This window comes from Pteropus vampyrus, unplaced genomic scaffold (genome assembly GCF_000151845.1).
Source record: "Pteropus vampyrus isolate Shadow unplaced genomic scaffold, Pvam_2.0 Scaffold729, whole genome shotgun sequence".
Classification (NCBI taxonomy): Eukaryota; Metazoa; Chordata; class Mammalia; order Chiroptera; family Pteropodidae; genus Pteropus; species Pteropus vampyrus.
The window spans coordinates 2,082-14,677 of record NW_011889510.1 but is presented as its reverse complement, the minus strand read 5'-3'; the positions used below and the strand labels follow the sequence as shown (position 1 = coordinate 14,677).

General features: G+C 40.4%; 1 pseudogene; it reads left to right on the top strand.

Moving 5' to 3' along the window:
• The window catches only part of LOC105309356, a 58,893-nt pseudogene extending 49,196 nt beyond the window's left edge, over window positions 1-9,697 (top strand).
• Window positions 9,698-12,596: the final 2,899 nt, after the last annotated feature.

The window sequence follows — 12,596 nt, the reverse complement described above, 5'->3', positions numbered from 1 at the left end:
TAACCATCAAGTCCAGGGGCATGACTGGCTTCAGATACAACTGAATTGAGTGCCTCAAAACACACTATGTCTGAGCTGATTCTGTCTGGTCCGGCTTCTTTTGCAAGCAAGCTTTGTCCACATTATGGTCCCAGCAGCTTCAGGCTTACATCAGCCAGTTAGCAACCCTGTCTCTTACTAAATTCCTGGGCAGGACATTCATATGCCCATCTTTCAATCACTTATAGTGGCTGGGGAATGTGGGTGGGACATGCTCACTGGCCAGGGACAGGTGACACGCCAACTCCTGGCTTCAGCAAATGACGTCAGTCCCTCTTCAACACATAAAGTGAGACCAGAAGAAGGATTATTTCCCCAAAGGAAAACCTGAGTGCTGGCCCAGAAGAAAGGGGAATGGTGCTGGGCAGCCCAAAACAACAGGTATTCACTCTGTTCTCCATGGATGGCAGCCTAGGAAGACTAAGAGGGAACTAGCCCTACATTCCTCAAAAACCTTCAGTGACAACTAAGTTGGTACAAAATGAAAGACAACAAAGCTCTCCCAAAAGCAGAAAGAGCAAGTGGCTCTCTGAAGATGAGAGTTCTCATTCCAGTTCTGCCATTACTTAAAGAAATGAGTTTGAGAAAGTTGTTCACTGTTCTAAGCCCATTTCCTCTCCATTTAATAAAACTCACTGGACTAGACCCCCAGCCATAAGAATCTTCAATACTCATCCTTTCCCTGAAATACCCTCAGCTAAGGTTTTCCAGACTTACACACAGAGTCCACTAATTTATGCCCCTACAGACCCATCTGGATGCCCCTCAGACCCCTCAAATTCAAGGTACCCCAAACAACACACATACACATAACAAAAAATCCACACCTGTTCCTCCTTTTGTGTTCTCTACCTCGGTGGACAACCCCACACACAAGCCAAAGCTATAAGCCAGAAATTCTCTAAAATAACCAGATGTCAGGTTACAGATATGTCCCCTTCACCCTCTAGAGTCCATAAATGGGTTCAAGAGGATCTAAGACCACCTGAAATTATATATAAATTGTGTGCGTGCACATGTGTGTTTGTATTTGACATTTTTCTAAGGATAGAGTTCTTACTTTCATCAGAATTTTAAAAGGGTATCTATCCCATCCCCCTAAAAAAAAAGTTAAAAATCATTGTTTTAGCCTTTAGCTGGGATGTTCCAATTCTCCCATGGCATTTCTGACTCTCAAACGGTCAGATGCCCCTTGTGGTTGTGTTTATACATGGCCTCGAATTCTTGGAGGAATAAGACTGAAAAGGAAGGAAAGAAAAAATAAGGTGGTACATTACTGAGCTGGCTACAGTGCCACCGAAACCCTGGTTGCTATGCATAGAGGGCATCACCAGAGGAAGAGTGTGGACACTCTGTGTCTCAGAACAGTCCATCAGGGAGGAGATAGGGTAAGTAACTCATCCACCATTTCCGTCCAGTCTACTCTTTCGTACTGGTCAAACTTAATCCCATGGGACATTAAACCTGGAAACTTTGATTGTATCACCTCCAGGGAGCTACTGGAAAGCCAGCTCCTACAGCAGCAATGGCAGCATAAGCTGGTGGCACTTCGTAACAGTTTGCTTGTTGCCAGTGACACCTCAGGTTGGGCCGAGCAAGCCAGTGTACATACAAAGGTGCCAAAAAAGTCCTGAAGCTTTTTGTGCCTCTTCCATAAGAGGGAGATCCAGAGGTGATAAACAATAAATATGAGTGAGTAATATGAGAGATACCATCTGCTTTTTCCATAAGTGGCATAGGCTAAGCAACTGGATGAGCAAACAACAGTTTGTAAGAAGATGGCACCTCCCTAGTGAAGATGGAAATATCTTTTTCGGAGCCTAGAAGAATGTCTTTGGTGCCGGATGAACTCCCTGGAGCACTGAGCATCAATGAATATTCAGTACTTATCAAACTGTCTGACTCAGACCTGAATACATAAGAAGAAAGGATGGATGGACGGACGGAGAGACAGATGAATGGCTGGAAAGAGTAGTGGGCACTCAGAGCCTGCTAAAGTGCTAGCAAGTTGGTACAGATATATATAACACAGTCAGGAGTCGCATAAACTTTCAGTCAACGATAGACTGCATACACAATGGTGGTCCCATAACATTATAATGGAGCCGAAAAATTCCTGTCATCCAGTGACCTCATAGCCATCCAAATATCATAGCCATCCAAACATCATAGTACAATTACTCAGGTGATCGTGGTGATACCGATGTAAATAAACCTATTGTCCTGCCAGTCCTATGAAAGTACTGTATAGCATATTTTTACTATAACTTTCCTATACTGAGATACACAAATATACCATTTCAATACACAAGTGTACTATTATGTTACTACTGCCTACAGTATTCAGTACAGTAACATGTCATACAGGTTTGTAGCTAGGAGCAATAGGCTATACCACATATTTTATGTTTAATAACAAGATAATTCTATGGAAAAAATATTAGCTTATTTGACTTACATATTACATACATATGCAAATCCCATAAAGAGAACCTCACACTGCTCTACAGGAAGTTCTCCTGCTCTTCAGGAGTGCTGACATCAAGCAGTGTTCCCTGAAGAAGAAATGAAGCAGACACTGGCCAGTGATGCATTACAAAAGCTCTTGGCTCATTACTTTTTACTTCCTTCAGGGTCTCCTTCAGCTGCTTTGTGGCCTCAGTTCACCTTCCTTTCCATCTCATTTCACTTTCCCTTCTCCTCAGCCTTTCACAATGTTGTGATTTTCTCTTCCATCAGAGCACAATCGGGAAGGTGCCTGGCACGTGGGAAAGGCCTAATAGAGATTTGTCAATAAATATCGGTAGCATCCCAGTATTCTTAGAACAGATTTACCCCCTCTAATCTTTAACTCAGATGCCCAAAGTATTAAAATAACGATATGAGATGTCATATTTTTATGTAAAATAATAAATAAAACAGCCTTCTTGCTACTGATTTAAGATCTAACTTATTTCTGTGACCCATTACAAGTCAAATGACAGAAAGCCTTAGGGAGTAAATAGCAAAATTTCCTAAAAAACCTAGACTCCATCTCTCCGAAGTCCTAATTGTTCTCTCTTTCCATAAACAAAGCAACAGCATAGCATTCTGAGGTGGCTCCTGGGCACTGTCCTCTTTTGCTCTTCCAGTCTCCTCTTGCTCACTTCCTGCCATTTCGCATGCAATTGAATTTCAATTTCCCAAATAATTTACAAGTTCTTCATATCACCTCTCCACTTCTTTCCCCCATCAGCACCATCAAGCTATTAGAGTCAGAGTCAGGAAAAGTCTTGGAGTACTTCTACTTTGGTATCTGTCACATGTGATTTGTTGCACTCCCATTTCATCAAAGTGCATTATTTTATTTGGAGAATGTCACAAGAATCTTGGAGCCCATCTGGGCATTGTAGATGATGTACATATATTTATCACTAGGTGGTGATAGAGCATCGCTTTCATCCCTTCGCTATCGGTGCAGGGAAAATAAATGTATTCACACTCAGGGAAATCATTACTAACTTCCTTTCGACGTCAGAAGTCACTGAACCTTCTGTTACGAGGTGAAGCAAGCCAGGCAACAAGGCCTCTGTGGTCTATTCAAGTTAATGATTGACTGATTGATTGATTGATTGATTGATTTTTGGGTGCTGGTGTTTTCACTTAATCCTTGGTTTGATTAACTGAGGTTCGGTCATTTTATACGTTTGTTTAATGGGTCAGCCTTGCTAGAATTCTAAACAAAGAAAAATAAACTTCCTTGTTTATAATCATCTACTTTGGGTCCAGTGGCTCTGTGGATTCTAACCGAGGCACTAACTCATGGGGGCTAAAGAATTCAGATGAGAAAAAAGTAGCAATGTTAATGAGGAAAAGCCCTGTGGGCAAGGCGGTTAATTCCCAGGAATAGCAATTCCATTCCCTGACTGAGGATGGGCCCCTAATTCTCAGCATCTGTTTGCACAAAGTCACGTGCCACAAGAGAGGCCAGATGAGAGTTGCAGCAATCTGTTCCTGCTCCTAGAGACTGGAAGGGTGAGTCAGTACTACAATTTCATATGCAAGTGACACCCACAGCCAATCCATTCGAAAAAAAAGCTTACTGAATTTCCTGAAAGGTCCAGATCCTTGGAGACTCCTGCTGAAGATTATGACGCCAACAACTTGTTCATTTCACAATCAGCCTTATCTGCAGCATAACTGCAATTTTTTTAAAAAAAGGACCTTAATACGATGCTTACATGTATCAAGACATCTTAAGGGAAAATTTAGCCTGCATTGGTTTTTTTGTTTTGCTCAGTCATGTCATGTTCTAGAAATCATTTGTGTCATCTTTAGAATGGTAAATCACCAGCAGGTCTCTAAAATAAAGGAAGGGGTATGGAGGGGAGATTGCTCTGGAGTTCATGAAAGGGGCTTAACTCAGACCGTCTGTATTCTGAGGGTGAAGTGTGCAGCTGTCCAGGGAGGAGAAGGAGACCATGCAGGCATTCCCCAGATGTTTTCCACCTCCTGGAACAGCAGCTGGAAGAGCTGAAATAGCTGAACTGTAAGAACCATTTCCCTGAGCCCAAGGAAGTCAGGGGCTAGTCATCCCTCAGAGATCTACAGTGGCTTGCACAGACCTCAGTCAGCATCACAGCTTCCCTCTGTCAGACAGTACACACCCAGATGTCCTCATTGACCACAGCCACCATCATGTGGAGGTCAGAGACATATGGCTCAAAGAAGGAAACGTGGGCTGAAATCTACCCTAAATTTCAGGAGTCAAGAATCCACAGGGTTGTGCCCCAGAAGGGGCATCTGTTACCGAACTCAAGGGGTTCATTTTGCCTACCCACGTCAATAGCCAAAAGAGACATGGGTGGAGTTTTCAGCAAAGAAAGCAGAAATTTATTCAAGGAAATGGCACCAAGCCTGGAGACGCAGATGAGTTAGCACTCAAAGACCTGGCTCCTTGATGAGCTGTAGGGCAGGGGTCCCCAACCTCAGGGCCACTGACCATTACCGGTGTGTTGCCTGTTAGGAACCAGGCTGCACAGCAGGTAAGCAGTAGGTGAGCAAGTGAAGCTTCATCTGTATTTGCAGCAGCTCCCCAAAGCTAGCATCACCACCTCAGCTCCACCTCAGATCATCATGCATTAGATTCTCATAGGAGCACTGGTCCCTGGTGCCAAAAAGGTTAGGGACTGCTGATTTAGGGGATAGGTCATATAGGGAAAAACTCATTAGTCATAGTAGCTAAGGGATTTGGAGTTATGGGCTCTATTGATTGGTTGGGACTAGAGCAGTTGATTATTGCATCAAGTCCTGATGTCAGCCATGGTGTCCTTCTGTCTGATTTCAAGGGAATGCTAGTAGGGTCCTTTGACCTTTCTGGGTGTGGAGCTGCAAGAAGTTATCTTTAGTTTGACCAAAACTCTGTTTCTGTGGTCAACAGACCTGAGGCTTTGTCCCTAAAACTGTTGATACTGACCTAAGGTCTTAATGATTCAGGGAGTGGTCATACATTATGCAGAAAGATAAAGAAAGAAAAGACACAAGTGAGTCCAAGGCCAGTTTGAATCAAGGAGAAAGAGAAAAAGTCGTTTTAAAGAAGTGAAGATTTGTACAGTTACACATCCTTTTCCAAATTGTAGAAAGTCTCTGGGAGGCTTAGAAGTGGCTTTGATGGTGATAATGTACAACAAAGAGGTGCAGTGACAACAGCAAACTGATTTACTTTGGCTTTGCCACAGACCACCTACCTCTACCCCCCATCTTAGAACTCTTGATGAATGAACTTAGAATCCATAACCCATGGATTCTTAAACAGTGGAGGGGGTTGCCCCAAGAAGGAGATGCTGATTTTTCTGCTAGTCATGAATATATGATCTTGGGTTAATTTAAATTTTTTAAAGTTATGAGACTATGTTTGCACTTCAAATTTTTGAAGTTAATCACATCAGAAACAATAATAGTCCTATGGGCAAAGCAGATTCTGCTAGGCCTTTTTCCTGAGGTTAAACTAAAGCTTAAAGAGGTTATGTAATGGTTACACAGATAACGAAAGATCAGAGTGGAAGTGCCCAGATCTTTTCCCCAATACTCTAAACCTGATAGATTTTGGAGCCATTGTCTTGTTTTAAAAACTAATTCATATTGCCTCACAGATGAGCTATGGGATATTATAGTCTATTACACCATAACATTTAGTATTAAAAATAAATTTTGCAAATGAATTCCCAATTTGCCTAGCTGAGACCTTGGGCGAATTCCTTGAACCAAAATCTTCCCTGTCTACAAAATCCACACAGTGAGGGAACTTGACTTAGATGATTCCTAAGGGCTTTTCTAACTACAGAATTTCCATAAGCTGAACAAAAATAGCATTGAGTATATACTAGAAATTAAAGCAGCCTTACAGCAACTTTGGCAGGTATTAATTATCCTGGTTGGACATATAAGAAAACCAAGGTCTGGAAGGATGAAGTCCCTTGGACAGGATCACTCTTTCCAAAAGTGGAAAGCCATGAGATATGAACATCTGGCTGCAAAGCCCACACTCACTGACTCCACACTGCCTGCATCAGTCATGCACACGAGACACTGCTCCTTGAGCTCCACTGCCAGAGCTCTGCACTATAATTTGGCCCAACGTATTTTGGAGGTGTAGAGGTTCAGTCACTCCAAGATGTACCTCTGTGGTATGTGGATTATTTTGAGCTAAAGGCAATCAAAACTCTGTGGGCTCAAGAGAAACTTCTGCCTATCCCACCCCACTCCACCCTTAACTACCTAGAGAAATTTGAACTAGGGGCCTTGCCCATAATAAGAGATTATCAGAGATAACCTTTTTTTTTTTTTTAACCTATCTATAGGGCAGGGCAAATTTCTATTTACTAAATATCCACTCTTCTTAACATGCAATGACCCTGTGAAGCCCCAAAGTGCCTTACCTTGCTCAGAATGTCATGTATACCGTATTTTCTTTTTTAGTCTCTGAACCTCTCGTGTATTTGGGGTCTCTGACTCTCTCGTGTATACAGGGTTCCTGTGTGCACAAAATTAAATTTGATTTTCTCTTATCAACCAATCTCATGTCAATTTGATTATTCAACCAACCAAAAGAATCAGAGGTAGAAAGGGAGAAGTTTTCCCTTTCTCTATAGGAAGAGCTATCCATCATTTACACATTAGTGGAAATGTGTTTAAATATGGTCATTCGAAGAATGTGGTATTTGGTGGAGAATTAAGAATTTAAATAATTTGGAAAGCAAGACATTATTTGACAGGTAAGCCTGGAGGAAGAATAAGAGCTGCCATGGAATGAGAAAATTTAGGCACCTAGAAGTTTCTGGAAGGCAGAAGTAGTAGTTACAAACCAGTGGCCTGCAGGCCATATGTAGCCCACAGACGTGTTTTTGGTTAGCACAGCACAATTTTACACTTAAAGGAGTTGCCAATGTTTTTAGATGTTTTCTTTTTTTAAAAAAAATCCAAAATTCCAGCCCAGGCTGTACATTTCCACTTAATAACAAATAGCTGGAACCGAGAGCAATGTCCCCTCAGATCTCTGTCCTTTACACCTTAGCAAGTACGGTGGGAAAAGTCAGAAAGGACAATAAGACAATACTAAAGACAACTTCTCATAATTCAGGATTTTGAAAATGAGACTGGCCAGGCCCTGTGTCATTTAGAACCTTTTTCAGTCCAGAGAAGGGCTCAAGCTAAGCATAAAGATATGTGAACCAAAAAAGGGTTCTATGGAAAGTAACCTCACAGGGTGATCTGATCATAAACTTCTAATGAGCAGGTCAAGGTGAGTAGTCACATGCCAGGCATATAACTTCTTTACTAAAAGGCTTATTTTTGCCTTGAGCAAGTACTGCCCATTGTTTCTGTGCTCCCAGGTTAACACGCCTTTGAAATGTCCCCTTTAAGACCTCTCCTAAAGCAAGCAAGAAACAATCCCATCCCCCCACCTTCCCATAGTCTTCTTTACACTCCCCCCTGAATCTCAAAAGCATAAAAGAAACCGCAAACGGTTATTCTCATAAGCATTTTTCTCAGTCTGTTGAGATTTTGCTTCTAGGTATATTTTTCGTTTAACTCAAAACAAATGTATATAAAAATTCTCTGTGGGTTTGGACATTCTTGTGTCAATAGACAGTTTAAATGTGATACTGAGACAAATGCTTAATATGCTAATAATTAGCCCTGGGACCACCCCACCCCTTTTACCTGCCTCTCTGATATTCCGTTACCAATCCTTGTTTAATTTCCACATTCTCTCCTATCCCATTTCTCCCAACAGGATTCACTGTTCACTTGTTCTGTCATGGAGTCAGATGACCCACATGTGGAAGTCAGAGTGCTGACTGCATCACTTTTTAACTTTCCCTGAATCACAAAGAGTTTATTAGACAAAAGTTGTTGTCTATCTTAATATTGGACCCTGAGCCAAGGAAAAAGTAAAATCTCACTTGAGAATTCAGAACCACAGTTTGGACATTATTCAAGCCCAATATATATATTCTAATATATATTACCTTTATAATCCAGAAACCTCCAAACCAAAAAACTAGTATGAAAGCTAGCCCTAACTTTATGATAAATCCAAATTTAAGACTCTAGGCAGACGCATACATCTAACCATTCTGAAGATAAATCCTCCAACAAAACTGCACTAAATGTGAAATCCCCCTGAACAATCAGCTCTCAATTCAAAATTATAAAATTGATGAGAAAAAAATGCACCAAGAACAAAAATCAGCATACAGAACAAAGATCAAGATTAGATCCTCTAAAATTTCATTTAAGAGTCATCCGAGTTTATTTAAGTAAATGCTCTGGGGAAAAAAAACAAGCATATTTTTTAAAGAGCCAAATAGAGCTTTTAAAATTATAAAAAAGACTCATTGAAATACGAAATTCAATTGATGTGTTAAGCAGCAAATTCGATGTAGCTGAGTAGAGGCTTAGACAACATATAGATATGAAGAATTTGCAGAAAATTAAAAAGATGAAAAACAGAGCCTTTCTGCCGCTGCAGTCTACACCCCAACCACTTCGCCCTACAGCATCGTCTGCTTCCCTGTTCGAGGGCGCTGCAAGGCCATGCGCATGATGCCGGCTGACCAGGGCCAGAGCTGGAAGGAGGACGTGGTGTCCATGGAGACCTGGCTGCAGGGCTTTCTCAAGGCCACCTGTATGTACGGGCAGCTCCCCAAGTTCCAGGATGGAGACCTCACCCTGTATCAGTCCAATCCCATCCTGCGCCACCTGGACCGCTCTCTCAGACTGTATGGGAAGGACCAGCGGGAGGTGGCCCTGGTGGACGTAGCAAATAATGGCATGGAGGACCTCCGCTGCAAATATGTCACCCTCATCTACACTAACTACGAGATGAGCAAGGAAAACTGTGTGAAGGAGTTGCCGGGGCATCTGAAGCCTTTTGAGACCTTGCTGTCCCAGAACCAGGGGGGCCAGGCCTTCATCGTGGGCACCAGATCTCTTTCGCTGACTACAACCTGCTGGACTTGCTGCTGAACCACCAGGTCTTGGCCCCCAGATGCATGGACTCCTTCCCCTTGCTCTCAGCCTACATGGCTCCCTCAGTGCCCAGCCCAAGCACAAGGCCTTCCTGGCCTCTCCCTAGCATGTGAACCTGCCCATCAACAGCAACCGCAAACAGTGAGAGCTTGTGGCACCCTCAGCAGGAGGCAGGGGCTGCCTGCCAGCCAACCCTTCCCCAGGACCAATAAAATCCCCGAGAGAGAGGGGAAAAAAAAAAGATAGAAAATATAAAAAAGAGATCAAGATATGAAGAATGGAAAAGATGGTCCAACGTGTTTCTAATGAAAGTTCTAGGTGGAATTCACACAATGGAATACTTTACTGCAACAAGAATGAATAAATTATAACTATATACAAGAATATGGATAAATTTCATAAACATAATGTGGAGTAAAAGAGTAAAAGTATATATACAACATGGTTTCATTTTTATAAAGCTCAAAAACAGGTAAAACTAATCTTAGGTAAAACTAAATTAAAGTCAAGACACTTCTTATTCTTGATGGGAGAGGTAGACAGTGATTGAAAGGAGCTAGAGGAAACATTTAGGGAGCTGGAATTGTTCTGTTTCTTGGTCAGGGTGCTGGTTAAACGAGGTGTTCGATTTGTGAATATTCTTCAAAATGAACACATAATTCGTGCACGTTTCTATGTATAATATACTTAAATAAAAATTTACATTTCTAGAAGAAAATGAAATAAAGAGAATATAGAGAAAATAAGGCAAAAGCAACATTCTAAGACATAAAAGCTAATTTTATTTTTGGAAATAACAAAAGGCATGACTCTGCAGATTCAAGACAACTAAGAATTCTGAGTGGAATAAGTAAAAGTAAATCCACACCTAGTCATAGTGTAGTGAAACTGCAGCAAACAACAGAGAGATCTTTAAAGCCACCAGCAAAAAAAGAAATATTATCTACAAAGAAACCACAATGGGATCAATTGTAAACTTTACAATGGTAACAAAATAAACTGTAAAATACTGAATTAATAGCTTCAAAGTGCTGAAAGAAAATAACCCTCTGCCTGAATGTCTAGACCTAGCTAAAATGCCACTCAAGAGTCAGACATTAAAAGAAAAAAAAAAAAAAAGTGAGGACATAATAAAGACATTTTCAAATAAGTCAAGACTAAGTATACTTAAGTATAGCACTGTTGCAGAAACATAATACAGTTCTGCTTGCATGAATAAATCTATACATTTGAATTTCCCCAACAGCAGTGTCTTCACAGAGGCTGGCAATCAATATGGGTTGACTGTATGTTTGTTGGATAGAGATGAATAAGCAAATGAACAAATGTATATATATGTTCAAATAAAAATATTTCATATTATTGTTCTTGGGAAGTACAGTGAGATCATGAATTTGAGGGAGAGGAAATGAAACATTGAGGGAAATATATGCTTTGCAGATCATTTATATTTTGCATACTTAATAGTTGTAGAAATTTTCATCAATTTGTATTTTCTTTAGAGATATAATTGTCTAATTGGACCAATTGTAAAATAGAGTGATGACTTTAAAATAAAAAAAAGATTAGGTATACTTGAGGAAGAAAAAATTCGAATCCAGAAGTAAAGAGTAAACTACATGAAGAAAAGGAGTACAAAATATTAAGTAAGCAAATAAGTAAATCTAAACATAATGTCTAATTAAAAGCATGTAAAACAAGGTGGAGAGTCATTATAGGTTGAGTTATATCTCCCAAAATATCATATGTTGAAGTCCTAACACTCAGTACCTCAAAATGTGACCTTATATAAAAATAGGGTCATTATAAATGTAATTTGTTAGGTTAAGTGAGGTCATTCATATGAGTCCTAATCCAAAATGACTGGTGTCCTTTTAAAAAGGGGAAATTTGGACACAGAGGAAGGACACCCTATGAAGATGCAGGCAGACACGGGGTAATATACCTACAAGCCAAGGAATTCCAAAGATTACCAGCAAAATGTATAAAAAAAGGTTCTCTCCTACAGCCCCCAGAAGGAACCAATCCTGCCTTGATCTTGGACTTTTACCTCCAGAACTATGAGGCAATAAATTTTTGTTATTTAAGCCACCCAGTTTGTGGTACTTTGTTACAGCAGCCATAGGAAACTAATACTGATTGATGCTGGAGAACTATTGCATTTCAGATAGAAGGGGAGAGAGCAGAGGTAAAAGATTCTTGAATGTGTAGGAGGAGGGTAAAGTGAATGATTAACTTTGGTCTTTTTAATATCAAGTATGCACAGTAAATTTTAAGAGTAATCATCAACAGAATAGAAATAAAATGTATAGTTTCTAAACCAGCAAGAGGAGAGGGCAAAGAAAAAATACAAAAAGGACAGATGGTAGAAGTGCACCTGTCATTTATTCTGTAATTAGAATACATGCAAAATGACTAAACTCTGCATTGGAAGAGTTTTCTGTTCATGGATGGAAAGGAGGGGAGAGGGGAAGAGAGGGAATCCTGTTATGTGCTGTTTTCAAGGAACACACCTACAACACAAAGACTCAAAATGATTAAAAGTAAAGAGATATACTATACAAATACTAACAAAAAGAAACTTTCTAACTGTTGTAGTAAGCAAAAATGGGCCCCCCAAAGATAGTCATGTCCTAATCTCCAAGACTTGTAAATATTTTAGGTAACATGGCACAGAAGAATTAAGATTGTAAATAAAACTTAGGTTGTTAATCTCCCACCCTTTAAATAGGGAGGTTATTCAAGTTGATCCAACGTAATTACAAGGGATGTGAAAAGTGGAAACAAGCAGCAGAAGAGTCTGTCAGAGAAAGATGTGACTATGAAAGGCACAGAGAAATGCTATGTTGCTGGTTTTGAAGATGGAGAATGGGGACCATGAGCCAATGGGCCAATGTAGGTGACCTTTATTTAGAAGCCAGAAAAAGCAAATAAATTGATCTCACCCTTAGAGTCTCCAAAGGGGACACTGCCTTGTCATGCTCCAGAAGACCCATGTCAGACTTCTGAAAAAACAGAACTGTAAACTAAGAAGCGTTAAATTC